The sequence below is a fragment of the Eubalaena glacialis genome, chromosome 4 (assembly GCF_028564815.1).
Source record: "Eubalaena glacialis isolate mEubGla1 chromosome 4, mEubGla1.1.hap2.+ XY, whole genome shotgun sequence".
Taxonomy (NCBI): Eukaryota; Metazoa; Chordata; class Mammalia; order Artiodactyla; family Balaenidae; genus Eubalaena; species Eubalaena glacialis.
Window position 1 is genome coordinate 95,522,643 of NC_083719.1, and position 16,419 is coordinate 95,539,061.

At 39.1% G+C, this 16,419-nt stretch overlaps 1 protein-coding gene across 1 annotated transcript in view; it reads left to right on the top strand.

Moving 5' to 3' along the window:
• The window catches only part of AP3S1 (adaptor related protein complex 3 subunit sigma 1), a 96,996-nt gene extending 85,336 nt beyond the window's left edge, over nt 1–11,660 (top strand). Inside the window, exons 7-8 of the transcript XR_009700756.1 lie at nt 1,772–1,841; nt 11,599–11,660. The gene's annotated coding sequence lies outside the window, so the exon portion shown is untranslated. The remainder of the gene's footprint in view (nt 1–1,771; nt 1,842–11,598) is intronic.
• The last annotated feature ends 4,759 nt before the right edge of the window (nt 11,661–16,419 follow it).

Genomic DNA, 16,419 nt, shown 5'->3' on the forward strand with positions numbered 1-16,419 from the left:
GCAAAGAAAGCCTGAATGATCTATGGAACTCAATCAAAAGGGCAAATATTAGAATAGTTAAGTGTTTCAGAAGAAGAGATAGAGAAGGGGGCAGAGTTTATTTAAAGAAGTAATAGCTGGAAACTTCCCAAACGTGGGGAGAGACTTGGACATCCAAGTTCATAAAGCTAGTAGATCACCAATTTACAAATGTAGGCATAAACAGAAGGAAAAAAGAAACAGTGGAAATACAAAACAACCAGAAAGCAATCAATAGGATGGCAATAGTAAGTCTTTACATATCTTTAATTACTCTTAAGTGTAAATGAATTGAATTCACCAAGCAAAAGACACAGAGTGGCTGAATGGATAAAAACACAAGACCCAACTTTATGCTGCCTACAGGAGACTCACTCAGCTTTCAGGACACACATAGGCTCAAAGTAAAGGGATGGAAGAAGATACAAGGAGAAACCCAAAAGAAGTAGAGTAGCCATAGTTATATCAGACAAAGCAGACTTTAAGCCAAAAACTGTAACAAGAGACAGGGTCATTATATAATGATAAAGGTGTCAATACATCAAGAAGATATAGCAGTCATAAATATACACACCAAACATTGGAGCACCTAGATATACTAACCAAATACTAAAAGGTCTGAAGGGAGAAAGAGACAACAAATGCAATAATAAATGTCAATACCCCACTTTCAGCAGTAGCTAGATCATCCAGACAGAAAATCAACAAGGAAATGTTGGAATTGAACCATATTTTAGACCAAATGGACCTAACAGACATATATAGAACATTCCATCCAGCAGCAGAATATACATTCTGGTAAGTGCACACAGAACATTCTCCAGATAAATCATGCGAAAGGACAAAAACAAGTCTTGGCAAATTTAAGATTGAAATCATACCAACTATTTTTCCAACCACAGTGGTATAAAATTAGAAATCAATAACAAAAGGAAAGCTGGAAAATCTACAAATATGTGGAAACTAAACAACACACTTCTGAACAACCAATGGGTCAAAGGAGAAATCAAAAGGGAAATAAAAAAATATCTTGAAACAAACAAAAAAGGAAACACAGCATACCAAAACCTATGGGATGCTGCAAAAGCAGTTCTGAGAGGGAAGTTTATAGCAAGGAATGCATACATTAAGAAATTAGAAAGATCTCAAATAAATAACCTAACTTTACATCTCAAAGAACTAGAAAAAGAAAAGCAAATTAATCTTAAAGTTAACAGAAGGAAGGAAATAATAAAACCAGAGTGGAAATAAATGAAATAGACACCAGACAAAACAATAGGAAAGATCAATGAAACTAAGTGCTGGCTTTTCAACAAGATAAAATATACAAACCTTTAGCTACACTAAAGAAACCTTTAGCTAGACCAAGGAAAAAAAAAAAAAAAAGGAGAGAAGATGCAAATAAATTAAAATCAGAAATGCAAGAGCAGATGTTAAAACTGATACTACAGAAATACAAAAGGTCATAAGAGACTACTATGAACAATTATATGCCAAGAAATTAGACAGCCTAGATAAATTCCTAGAAACACATGCCTCCCAAGACTGAATCAGGAAGAAATAGAAAATCTGAATGGACCAATTACTAGTAATGAAATTGAGTTAGTAAAAACAAAACAAAATAAAACAAACAAAACAAAACAAAACAAAAACCCTCCCAACAAACAAAACTCCAGTACTGGAGGGCTTCACGGAGGAATTCTACCAAATATTTAAAGAAGTCTTAACACCTATTCTTCTCAAACTATTCCAGAAAATTGAAGAGGAGGGAACACTTCCAGACTCATTACAGGAGGACAGCATTACCCTGATACCAAAGCCAGGTAAGGACACTACAAGACAAGAAAACTATAGATCATTATTCCTGATGAATATAAATACAAAAATTCTCAACAGAATATTAGCAAAGTGAATTCATGAACACACTGAAAGGATTATACACATGACCAAGTAAGATTCATCCCCCTAGGATGTGAGGATGGTTCAACATATGTAAATCAATAAATGTTTTACACCACATTAATAGAATGAAAGATAAAAATCACATGATCATCTCAATAAATGCAGAGAAAGCACTTGACCAAATACATCTTTTCATGGTAAAAACCCTCAACAGATTGGTTATAGAAGGGACATACTTCAGCATAATCAAGACCATATATGACAAATCCACAGGTAACATTATAATATTATACTCAATGGAGAAAAATTGAAAGCTTTTCTTCTAAGATCAGGAACAAGACAAGTATATCCACTCTCACCTCTCTTGTTCAGTATAGTACTGGAAGTCCTAGCTAGAGCAATTAAGCAAGATAAAGAAAGGTCATCCAAATCAGAAAGGAAGAAGTAAAATTGACATTATTTGCAGATGATATGATTTTATATATAGAAAATCCCAGAGACTCTATGAAAAAATTGTTGGGACTAATCAACAAATTCAGTTAAGTTGCAGGATGTAAGATTAACATACAGAAATCAGGTGCATTTCTATACACTAAAAATCTAAAGAGCTGAGAAAGAAATGAAAACTATCCCTTTTACAATAGCTTCAAAAACAATAAAATGCCTAGGAATAAATTTAATCAAGGAAGTCAAAGATTTGTAGAATGAAAACTACAAGACTTTGTTGAAGGAAACTGAAGAAGACACAAACAATTGGAAGTTTGTGGATTGGAAAAATTAAAATTGTTAAAAAGTCATCTATGTTCTGACTGTTTATTTTTCACCATTGCTAGAATATAGTGCACTTTGATTTACTTTTATGTCACTAATTAGCATCTTTTTTTTTTTTTCTTGGCTGTGTTGGATCTTTGTTGCTGCACGTGGGCTTTTTCTCTAGTTGTGGCAGGTGGGGGCTACTCTTCGTTGCGGTGCGTGGGCTTCTCATCGCAGTGGCTTCTCGTCGCAGAGCACGGGCTCTAGGTGCACGGGCTTGAGTAGTTGTGGCTCACGGGCTCTAGAGTGCAGGTTCAGTAGTTGTTGAGCATGGGCTTAGTTGCTCTGCGGCATGTGGGATCTTCCCGGACCAGGGATCGAACCCGTGTCCCCTGCATTGGCAGGCAGATTCTCAACCACTGTGCCACCAGGGAAGTCCCAGCATCTTTCCATTTCAACTTGAAGAATCCTTTCAGCATTTCTTACAAGGCAGGTCTAGTGGTGATGAATTCCCTCAGTTTTTGTTTGTCTGGGAGAGTATTTCTCCTTCATATCTGAAGGGTAACCCCTGGATAAAGTATTCTTGGCTGGCAATTTTTACCTTTCAGCTCTTTGAATATGTATTTCACTCTCTCCTGTCCTGTAGCATTTCTGCTGAGAAATATGCTGATAGCCTAGTGGGAGTTCCTTTGTAGGTTACTTTCTTTTTTTCCCCTGGCTGCTTTTAAGATTCTATCTTTATCATTGATTTTTGACAATTTCGTTATAATGTATCTTGGGAAGTTATTTTTGCATTGAGATAATAGGGTGTTCTATTAGCTTCTTGGACTTGTATGTCCAATTCCTTCCCCAGGGGTTGGACATTCTCAGCTCTTATTTCTCTAAATACACTCTCTGCTCCCTTCTTCCGCTCTTCTCCTTCTGGTAGACCAATTATTCTTTTATTTGTTTTTCTCATCATATCTCATAGTTCTCATAGGGTTTCTTTTAAAAAATCTTAGTTTGTCTTTACTCTTCTGAGTCATTTCTACGTTTCTATCCTGTGGGTCGCTAATTCCTCTTTGATCTTTCTGCGTCTTTTCCTAAGTTCTCTAATGTATTCTTTATCAGATTCATTGACTTTTTCAGCTCCAGAATTTTTGTCTGGTTCTTTTTAAAAATGTCCGTCTCGTTGGTAAATAACTCCTTCTATTCATTCATTTTACCCCTGAGTTCATTTAATTGCCTTTCTGAGTTTTCTTGTAGCTCATTGAATCTCTTCGTAACAGCTGTTCTGAATTTTTTATCAATTAGATTGCAATAGTCTGTGCCTTTGGGTTCAGTTGCTAGAGAATTATTGTTCTTTTTGTTACACCATATTACCATGATTTTTCTTAGTGATGAAATGTGCCTCTGCTGTTGCATTTGAAACACCACACACCTTTCTTGTTTACTTTGTTCAGTTTAACAGATGGGCAATTAGAAACTTTTGTTTTCCACACGGTGGCGCCGTTGGTCAAGCTTTTGGCTCCCTTCACCTGAACTAGCTCTGGGGTTGCACTTGGGAGCACCTGGTTAAAACAAACAAACAAACTGGCTTAGAAAAGGCTAGCAGCAGAGTAGGGTGTAGTGTGGGCTTAGCCCCTGGGGCTTTCTGGGTGCCCGTTGCCCAGTAGGGAGTTCCTCAAGTTGGGGTTGAACCTCCTGCTGAAATCTTTTTTTTTTTTTTTTTTTTTTTATTTTTGGCTGCATTGGGTCTTCGTTGCTGCACGTGGCCTCTCTCTAGTTGCAGCGAGCGGTGGCTACTCTTCATTGTGGTGTGCGGGCTTCTCATTGCGGTGGCTTCTCTTGTTGCAGAGCACGGGCTCTAGGCGCGCATGCTCATTAGTTGTGGCTCGCAGGCTCCAGAGCGCACGCTCGGTAGTTGTGGCTCACGGGCTTAGCTGCTTCGCGGCATGTAGGATCTTCCCGGACTAGCACTCAAACTCGTGTCCCCTGCACTGCCGGGCGGATTCTTAACCACTGCGCCACCAGGGAAGCCCCTTGAAATCTTGAAGCCAACAGCAGGGCACTTGTTCCTTTAATGGCCTTTGATATACTTGTCTGCCTCTTTTCCTTTCCTCCCCTCCGCCCCCCTCAGTCACAGAGGTTTTTCCTCAGAAATCCATGCTGCTGGAGAGAAACAGATCCATCCTTCTGTGACCTGTGCAGCCCAGTGGTCAGTCACTCACACCCTTTTGCTTTCCACCTCCTCTGTGAGGGAAGTCACTATTGCTACTGCTGGGAAAGCCCAGAGCATGTCATGTCACCCTGGGGAAGGAGGGCTGATTTCTTGAGATTCTCCTTTTCCTCTGCCTCCAAATTGGTCTCTCGCCTGGTCCAATGGCATGCCTGATTCTCCTGCTAGCCTGTCTGGACTTCCACAAATTCTCTGTCTCCCTTGCATGTCTGCCTTGTTTTGCATTCACTAGTCTCACCTCCCCTCCCCCACCCCACCCTCTGTGTTCTGGTGTAATGTGAAGAAGCACGTTTGTTTGGTTGTGAATAACCAGTTTGTTGCAAATAAAAGGGGAAAGAAAAAAGGGACAACTCATGCCACCATGATGCTGACATCAACCCCCAACCCCAAAGCCATTCACAGATTCAACTCAATCCCTATTAAAGTTCCAATGACATTTTCCACAGAAATAGAAAAAAAAAAATCCTAAAAGTTGAGTGGAATCACAAAAGACCAAAGCAATCATGAGAAAGAAGAACAAAAGCAGAGGCATCACACTTCCAGATTTCAAACTGTATTACAAAACTATAGTAATTAACAGTATGGTACTGGCATAAAAATAGACACATAGACCAATGCAAAAGAATCAAGAGCCCAGAAATAAAGCCCTGCATGTACAGTCAACTAATATTTGACAGGGCAGCCAAGAAAAACCAATGGGGAAAGGACAGTCTCTTCAACAAATGGTGCTGGGAAAACTGGATAGGCACATGCAGAAAAATGAAACTGGACCCTTTCTCCAACCACTCACAAAAATTAAAATGAATTAAAGACTTAAACATAAGACCTGATATTATAAAACTCCTAGAAGAAAACACAGGGAATAAGCTCCTCAATGTTGGTCTTGGAAATGATTTTTGATACCAAAAGCACAAACAACAAAAGTGATAATTGACAAGTGGGACTACAACAAATTTTAAAGCTTCTGCACAGCAAAAGAAACAATCAGCAAAATGAAAAGGCAACCTACAGGATAAGAGAAAATATTTTCAAACTACATATCAGATAAGGGGTTAATATCCAAAATATATAAAGAATTTATACAACTAAATAACAACAAAAAAAAACCTGATTAAAAAATGAGTAGAAGAACATTAGGTATACATTTTTCCAAAGAAGATGTCCAGATGGCCAACAGGTACATGAAAAGATGCTCAGCATCACTAATCATCAGGGAAATGCAAATCAAAACCACAATGAGGGAGAAAGTGGCCAAGATGGCAGAGTAGAAGGACCCTAAGCTCACCTTCTCTCATGAGCTCACCAAAATCACAACAATCTGCAGAACAACCATCGGTGAAAAAGTCTGAAACCTACCAGAAAAGATCTACAACTAAAGACATAAAGAAGGAACCACAGCAAGACCAGTAGGAGAGGCAGACTAACAATATAATCAAATCCTATATGCCCCCCCCCACCCCGTGGGACAGCCACAAACTGGAGAATAATTATATTTCAGAGGATCTCCCACAGGAGTGAGAGTTCTGAGCCCCACATCAGGCCACCCACAGCCCGGGGGTCTGGGGTTCTGGAAGAGGATCCCCCAGAGGATTTGGCTTTGAAGGCCAGCAGGGCTTGATTGCAGGAGCTCCACAGGATTGGGGGAAATAGCAACTTCACTCTTAAAAGGCGTGCACAAAATCTCATTCACACCAGGACCAAAGGCAAAAGCAGTAATTTCATAGGACTCTAGGCCAGATCTACCTGGTGGTCTTGGAGGGTCTCCTGGGGAGGCAGGGGGGCGGCTGTGGCCCACCCTGTGGGCACAGGCACTGGTGGCGGATATATCAGTAGTGGTCATCTGCATGAACTCCCCTGGAGGCTGACATCTTGCTTGATCGTTAGCACCAAGACCTGGCCCCATCCAACAGCCTGTAGGCTTCAGTGCTGGGACACCTCAGGCCAAACAATTAACAGCCTATAGACCGAACCTGCAAAGGCAGGCCAGACATTACCCTGGGACCAGCTGGCCCCTGACCCTTGGGTGACAAGAGGGGAGTTCACTGCTGGGATGCATAGGACATCTCCTACAGGGGGACACTTCTCCAAGGTAGAGAAACATAACCTGCCATATACATAAAAATACAAACAGAAATTTAGACAAAATGAGGTGACGGAGGAATATGTTCCAGACAAACGAACAAGATAAAACCCCAGAAGAAGAACTAAGTGACATGGACATAAGCAATCTACCTGAGACATGTAGATCAGTGGAACAGGATAGAAAACCCAGAAATAAACCCATGCATTTATGGTCAATTAATCTACAACAAAGAAGGTAAGAGTATACACTGGAGAAAAGACAGTCTCTTCAGTAAGTCGTGCTGGGAAAACTGGATAGCCACATGTAAAAGAATGAAATTAGAACATTCTCTAACACCATATACAAAAACAAACTCAAAATGGATTAAAGACCTAAATGTAAGACCAAATAATAAAACTCCTAGAGGAAAACATAGGCAGAACACTCTTTGACATAAATTGTAGCAATAGTTTTTTGGATCCGTCTCCTAGAGTAATGGAAATAAAAACAAAAATAAAGAAATGGGACCTAATTAAACTTAAAAGCTTCTGCACACAAAAGAAACCATAAATAAAATGAAAAGACAACCTACAGAATGGGAGAAAATATTTGCAAACAATGCTACTTACAAGGGATTTATTTCCAAAATATACAAACAGCTCATACAGCTTAATATCAGAAAAACAAACAACCCAATCAAAAAATGGACAGAAGACCTAAATAGACATTTCTCCAAAGAAGACATACAGATGGCCAACAGGCACATGAAAAGATGCTCAATATTGCTAATTATAGAGAAATGCAAATCAAAACTACAGTGAAATATCACCTTACACCAGTCAGAATGGTTATCATCAAAAAGTCTACAAACAATAAATACTGAAGAGGGTGTGGAGAAAAGGGAACCCTCCTACACTGTTGATGGGCATGCAAATTAATGCAGCCACTGTGGAGAACAAACAGTATGGAGGTTCCTTAAAAAACTAAAAATAGAGTTACCATATGATCCAGCAATCCCACTCCTGGGCATATATCCAGAAGAGATGAAAACTCTGATTCAAAAAGATACACACACCGCAATGTTCATAGCAGCACTGTTTATAATAGCCAAGACATGGAAGCAACCTAAGTGTCCATTGACAGATGAATGGATTAAGAAGATGTGGCATATATATATACACATATGTACGCACACACACACACACACACACATACACACACACACACAATGGAATATTACTCGGCCATAAAAAAAATGAAATAATGCCATTTGCAGCAACATGTGTGGACCTAGAAATTATTATACTAAGTGAAGTAATTCAGACAAAGACAAGAATCATATGATATATATATATAAAACTGAATCACTTTACTGTACATCTGAAACTAACACAACATTGTAAATTAACTATACTTCAATTAAAAAAAGAGGTTAAAGAAAACCACAATGAGTTATCAATTCACATCTGTTAGAATGGCTGTCATCAAGAAGACAAGAGGTTGGGACTTCCCTGGCAGTCCAGAGGTTAAGACTTTGCCTTCCAATGCAGGGGGTGTGGGTTCAATCCCTGGTCAGGGAGCTAGGATCCCATATGCCTCGTGGCCAAAAAACCAAAACATAAAAAAACAGAAGCAATATTGTAACAAATTCAATAAAGACTTTAAAAAAAAAAAAAAAAAAAAGAAGACAAGAGGTTAAGTGTTAGTGAGAGTGTGGAAAAAAAAATACACATACACACACACGATTATTCAGCCACAAGAAAGAAGGAAACCCTGCCATTTGCAGCCACATGGATCTTGAGGTATTATGCTAAGTGTGGTAGGTCAGACAGAGAAAGACAAATACTAGGTATATCACCTGAATGTGGAATCTAAAAAAAGCTGAATTCATAAAAACAGAGTAAAATGGTAGTTATCGGTGCATGGTCTCTAGGCGTGCGGGTTTCAGTAGTTGTGGTTCGTGGCAACTAAGCCCATGTGCCACAACTACTGAGCCTGTGCTCTAGAGCCCGCGTGACACAACTACTGAAGCCTGTGCACCTAGAGCCCATGCTCCACAACAAGAGAAGCCACCGCGATGAGAAGCCTGCCCGCCGCAACATAGAGTAGCCCCCGCTCGCAGCAACTAGAGGAAGCCCGTGCGCAGCAACAAAGACCCAACACAGCCAAAAAACACACACGCACACACACACACACAAAACATGTTTTTGCTCCGGCGGAGGAAATACCTACAAGTACAGAAGGAGCCTGGCTGGCTAGTAAAGAATATTTTTCACTTTCAAGGGTCTGTTCTGCTTGGAACACTGCCTTCTGGAACTTTCTCTTTTGGACACCTTCCTTAACTATTCAAGCTCTTGAATTTTGGTTTGCTAAGACCTCTCCTGGCTACTATTCCAACCTCCCCTGGGGTTGGGTAAAGGCTGCATATTGCAACACAGAAATTAAGATCAGAGTATTTTCCACAGTAAAGCTGTCTTAGTTTCAGAAGGCAGGAATTCTAATTATTATGTTTAAATCCCTCTTTGTAATGTATCATCCACTTCCTGGAGTTTATTTTCATAGGTGCTTTCATGTTTCTATGAAACAAGAAGAGACAATAATACTCCAGCCATGGAACCATTTGTTCTAGAATTAACAATACATGTGGTAATTTTTCCCCTAAAGACCACCCCAAATATGAAGGCTAAAATAGATTATTTTCACAATCCACCATTTACACTAAGCACCACCACTGCCTTCTCTATGTGTGTCACCACTGACCTCTATCCCAATGAGCTGGCCCTGTGAATGTGGCCTGGGCCTCCCTTAGAAAGTTAACCACTATTGGCTTTAATTAGATGTCGTTTCCTACATATATGGTGTATTTTATACCAGTTACTCGTAGAAACAACAGAAGGTAGTTATTGACTGTTCCTTCTACCCTTAAGCTGCTTTCTGGTGCCGCACCATGGAACATATAGAATTAGGGACACTGTTAAATTACTTTTAGAGTGAAAAACTTCTTAAACAGCTTTATAATGTGGAAGTCATTATCTCTTCAACTTTCAGTAGACCAATGCTACTTGTGTCCCATTCAGATGATTTTCAAATGTACTTTAAGTCTGACTGTAGTAAAATCTAATAAAGCATAGAGATGACCAGATGAGCTACTTTGTAGTTTGCAAAGTTTGAAACAATTTGCAGGTGTGGCTGTTTAATTCACTGAGAGCAGCAGCCTGGAGTAAGCCGCTGTGTGCCAAGAAGATCTCGTGCACATTTCACCAGTCACTGCTTTCGATTAATAAACTCTTCTAAATGCAGCTGTCACTTATCACAAGCTGTTATGGTCTGAATGTGTCCCCCACAAAACTCACATGTTGAAATCTAACCCCCCCCCCACCGCCGTCCCCTGCAAGGTGATGTTATCGGGAGATGGTGCCTTTGAGAGGTACTTAGATCATGAGGGTGGAACCTTCATGAGTGGGATCAGTGCCTTTATAGAGGAGGCTCTGCAGGTCTTGCTCTCCTCTTCCACCATGGGAGGATACAACAGGAAGTCTGCGACCCGGAAGAGGAACCCCTCACTCGACCATACTGGCACTTTGATTCGGACTCCCAGCCTCCAGAACAGCGAGAAATACATTTCTGTTGTTTATAAGCTACCCAGTTTGCGGTATTTGTTACAGAAGCCCAAATGGACTAAAACATAAATGTAATTCACAAGAGTTTGTGAATGTTTTATGCCAGGTAGGAAAGGCATAATGTTGGACCACAGGACGTGGTAAGGGAGAATAGGCTTGGAAAGGGCTTCAAAAGAGACTGACACAGCCGGTTTGGACACAGCTGACTAAGATGCAACCGGAGCTTGGTTTCTCAGCTTCAGCGCTATTGGCATGCGGGGCTAGATAATTCATTATTGTGAGGGCTGTCCTGTGCATTGAAGACTGATTATCAGTATCACCCCTGGCGTCCACCCACTTAATGCCAGTAGCTGCCTTTCTCCCAGCTATAACAGCTGTAAATGTCTCCCGACACTGCCCAATGTCCCCTGGGCTGCAAAATCACCCTCAGTTGAGAACCATTGAAGTAGGGAATTCGTTCAGAGTTCCAGAGAAAAACTTTACACTGTCTGTAGTTTGTTTAGGTCCCTGATGGCAGTGGCACCAACTATGAGCTACTAAGAAGCATTTGTCATATGCTGTCAAGAGGTTGACCTTTAAAGCCCATCTCAGTTGAGTTCCAGTCTACCCTTCTTAGGTGGTAGTCTCTTCCCTGAACACCAGTGTTTTTCAAGATACTCATTAGGAGATTATGAAATCTATTTAGTGGGTCCCAACCAGCATTTAAAAAAACAAGAAGAAGAAGAATGGAATGGAATAAAATAGTACAGAAAATGTCAGGGTAATACTTTATGGAATAAATATTTCTTTGCAAACCTTTGGATTATATATATAACTGTGAATGCGTGCTCATATTGGATATTAATGTAAAATGTAGTTCTTACGAAGAGTTGGCAGTCAAAAGAGTTTGAGAATCCCTATTCTATTTAACATATCCCTTGGACATACACTTCTCTCCTAATGTGCAGTTTATTAGTCTCTCACTAATGCTGTAACAAATTACCACAACTTAGGGGATTAAAACACACAAGTTTATTCTCTTGCAGTCTGGGAGGTCAGAGATCCGAAATCAATTTCGCAGCACTAAAGTCAAAGTGTTGGCAGGGCAAGAACTTCAGTCCTATAACTGCAAGGAACTGAATTCTGCCAGCGGTGAGCTTAGAAGAGGATTGTGAGCTTCGGATGAGATAGCAACCCAGACTGACATGTTGATTGCAGCCTTGTGGGACCCTGAATCGAGGACTCCTTCAAGCTGTGCCTGGACTCCAGACCCATGGAAACTGTGAGTTATAAACTGATGTTGTTTTAACTTCCTAAGATGGCACTGATCTGTTATGTAGCAAAAGGAAACTAATAGAGGCATTCAAAGGATTCACTAGAGCAAAAATCTAAACTATGCTGATATAGTACATGGATATTAATATTAAAATTATGTGATTTTATGTAATAATATGGAGGAATCGCAATGCATTTTTGCTAAATGAAATAAGCCAGACCCAAAAGGCTGCCTGCTATATGACATTTTGAAGAAGACAAAACTATAGGGATGACGAATAGGTCAGTGGTTAACAAAGATTGGGGAGAAGGGAAGAGTGTTGACTATAAAGGGAAACAGGAGGGAACTTGCGGGGTGAGTGAACTGTTCTGTATCATGACTGTGATGATAGAAACACATCTCTATATATTTGTCAAAATCCATGGAACTGCACATCACAGACAGTGACTTATACTCTGTACAAATTTAAACATAAATTTTTAAAACTAAGTAAATTACAAATCCTTACTTGGAGCTACTTGCCCTGGAAGAGTTTTTTCCCTAGTTGGACAATAGGAGAGGCCAAAGAGAACTCTTTGTCCTAGGATTGGAGCCACCACCATGGGACTTAGCCTAGAAGTTGTGGAGAAGGTGGCTTCCCTGTCTTGTCCTCTGAACACGTCTGTCCCACTCATGGAGCCAGGGTCCAGTCAAAATGATCAAATCTAATGTAGGGCCTGGTAAAGTTACTGAATGTCAAAGATAAGCAGAATTGCTAGGAAAAGTGAGTTAAGTAGAAGAAGAGAAAAAAATCAGGTTGGCTTTATATTTCTCCACAGTTGCAATATTTAAAAAATGTATGGTAATGGACTAGACTTGGAGACATTAGTATGGACTCATGTTTGTCGTAATATAGAGACAGATGGATGCATATAGAAATATTTATAGATATGTGTATATACACTGGGTAGTATACACAGAAATATTTCTTTACTCTGAGAGGGTCTAGAAGAAGCGAAAAGGAAAGAAGTGCTAAACCCCAGTGGTAGAGAGCACACCCAGCACCCAGATCTTGGATTCTAAATACCATTCTTCAGTAAAGGGGAACAGGACTCACTGGAGAGATGGCTGATCCTAGGGCTGGGACAGGGAATATACAAGATGAACCTGGAGCATCTTGTGGTGCCAGAAAGCAAGGAAATGCTCAAAAAACAAGACAATGGATGTATGTCAAAGGGACTCATGGGCTACCTGAAAGAGCTCTCAATGGCCAAAGCTGAAACATTTTGAGCAACAAACTAAATAATGTAGTATTGGATTATAACCCAAAGTATAAAATAAATATCTTTGAATCCATATTGACACAAATAAATGAGTAGGTAAATAAATAAGAATAGACAAATCTCCTGTACAAAAGAATTTCAAGGGAATTCCTTGGCCGTCCAGTAGTTAGGACTCCGTGCTTCCACTGCAGGGGGCCCAGGTTCGATCCCTGGTTGGGAAATTAAGATCCTGCATGCTGTACAGTGCAGCCAAAAAAAAAAAAAAAAAAGAATTTCAAATAATTTATGTAGGTGCTATACTCTGAAATCAATAGAGCATAACTCTCTAACCCTTAAATATGGGCTGCCTATAGTGACTTCCATCCAGAGAGTACAGTATGGAAAGGAGGACAAGAGTGGAAAAATCTGACAAACACTGCCACAAGTGTACAATCAAGTTTAACATCATCAGCAATGAGTCATGTTGATAGCATGTACCCTGAACATGTTGTGGTGAGAATGGCACTTTACCTTTGCAGTCTTCCTCCCAAGCACCCTAACCCTAATCACGAGAAAAACATCAGAAAAACCCAAATTGAGGGCCAGGCTACAAAGTATCCTGACCTGTATTCTTCAGAACTCTCAAGTTCATCAAAAACAAGAAAAATCTGAGAAACTGTCACAGGCTAGAGGAGCCTAAGGAGAAACGATGACTTAATGTAATGTGGTATCCTAGATGAGATCCTGGGGCAGAAAAAGGACATGAATTAAAAACTAAGGAAATTTGAATAAAGTATGGACTTTAGTTAATAATAATGTTCATTAATCTTGACAAATTAGTTCATTAGTTTTGACAAATGTATTGTTGGGGCCCAGGGCAGGCTGCCCCAAAATATGCCTCAATGGCATATTGATCGTTTTGAACTAAAGTTACTTGAGAAGCAGCTGGTGAAAAAAAATATTTTAAAAAACCCACTCTGACCCTGCTCTTTCCTGCTGAAAGCAGGAAATAAATCTCCCAAGTGAAGGTATCCTCCCTATATCAGGAGGATAGAAAGCATCCTTATCACCAGTTAGGGAATTCAAGGCTAAGAAAGCTGTATAAACAAACTGTGTTCCTTCTCCATTAGTCTGCTACCCCAAGCATGAGCCCCTTTGTTTTGTTAAATCTTCACAAATAATTGTTTCTTTGTCTAAAAATGATATATAAACAGCTTGCTTTGGTCACTTTGGGGATTCCATTTCTATAAGAACTCTGTGTGTAAGAACTAAATTGTTTTTTTCTCCTGTTTTATCTGTCTTGTGTCAATTTAATTACTAGACCAGCCAAAAGAACTCAAGAGAGGTAGGCGGGAAATTTCCCCCTCACTGACAGTATCCTACTAATGTAGAATATTAGCAGTGGGGACAACTGGACGCCAGGTATAAGGGAACCCTCTGTACAACCGTTGCTACTTCTCTGTAAATATAAAGCTATTCTAAAATTTTAAAATATTTAAAAACACATTTAAAAAATCCAAAAGCATGTATAGTGTGATTTTCTTTCCTTCCTTTCTTCTTTCCATACATCCATCCATATATCCATCTGTTCTTCCATCAATTCTTCTTTCTGTATTTGTACATAGAGAGTTGCCTGTAATGCTGTCCACCACATTTTTGTTTTTCCTGCAGGGTATGGATCCCTTTTTTTAAAAAACAATTGAAGTAAAGTTGATTTACAATGTTGTGTTAGTTTTGGGTGTATAGCAAGTGATTCAGAGATATATATATATATATATATATATATATACACACACACACACATATATTTGTGTGTATATGTGTATATACACATACATATATGTATTCTTTTTCAGATTCTTTTCCATTATCAGTTATTACAAGATATTGAATATAGTTCCCTGTGCTATACAGTAGGTCCTTGTTGTTTATCTATTTTATATATAGTAGTGTGTATATATATTAGTGTGTATAGTGGTGTGTATCTATTTTATATATAGTAGTTAATCCCAGACTCCTTATTTATCCCTCCCCACTCCTTCCCCTTTGGTACTATGATTGTTTTCTATGTCTGTGAGTCTGTTTCTGTTTTGTAAATAAGTTAATCTGTATCATTTTTTAGATTCCACAAATAAGTGCTATCATATGATATTTGTCTTTCTCTGTCTGACTTGCTTCACTTAATATGATAATCTCTAGGTCCATCCATGTTGCTGCAAATGGCACTATTTTGTGTCGTGTTTTTTTATGGCTGAATAATATTCCATTTTATATATATACCACATCTTCTTTATCCATTCATCTGTCGACGGACACTTAGGTTGCTTCCATGTCTTGGCTATTGTAAACAGTGCTGCTATGAACATTGGGGTACATGTATCTTTTCAGATTAGAGTTTTCATCTTTCCCAGATGTATGCCCAGGAGTGGGATTGCTGGATCATATGGTGACTCTATTTTTAGTTTTTTAAGGAACCTCCATACTGTTCTCCATAGTGGCTGCATCAATTTACATTCCCACCAACAGTGTAGGAGGGTTCCCTTTTCTCCACACCCTCTCCAGCATTTATTATTTGTAGACTTTTTGATGACAGCCATTCTGACCAGTGTACCACATTTTAAAAAATTGAAATATAGTTGACTTACAATATTATATTGGTTTCAGGTATACACCATAGTAATTTGATATTTTATAGATTACACTCCATATAAAAAGTTGCTGTAAAGTATTGGTTGTATTCCCTGTGCTATACATTACATCCTTGTAACAGCTATTTTATACCTAGTAGTTTGTACCTTTTAACCCCCCCTCACCATTTTGCCCCTCTCCCCCACCCCTCTTCCCTCTGGAAACCACTGTATCTATGAGGCTGTCTATATAATTCTCTGTATCTGTGAGTCTATTTCTGTTTTGTTGTATTTGTTCATTTGTTTTATTTTTTAGATCCCCCATATAAGTGAAAACATACAGTATTTGAGTTTCTCTCTCTGACTTATTTCACTAAGCATAATACCTTCCAGGCCCATCCATGTTGTTACAAATGACAAAATTTTGTTCTTTTCTTGGTTGAGTAATATTCCATTGTGTGTATGTATATGTGTGTGTGTATATATATATATATATATATATATGTGTGTGTGTGTGTGTGTGTTTATATGTATGTCACTTCTTTATCCATTCATCTGTTGATGGACACTTAGGTTGCTTCCATATCTTGCCTATTGCAAATAATGCTTCTATGAACATGGGAGTGCATATACCTTTTTTTGAATTAGTGTTTTCATTTTCTCCAGATAAATACCCAGGAGTGGAATTGTTGGATTGTATGGTATTTCTATTTTCAAATTTTG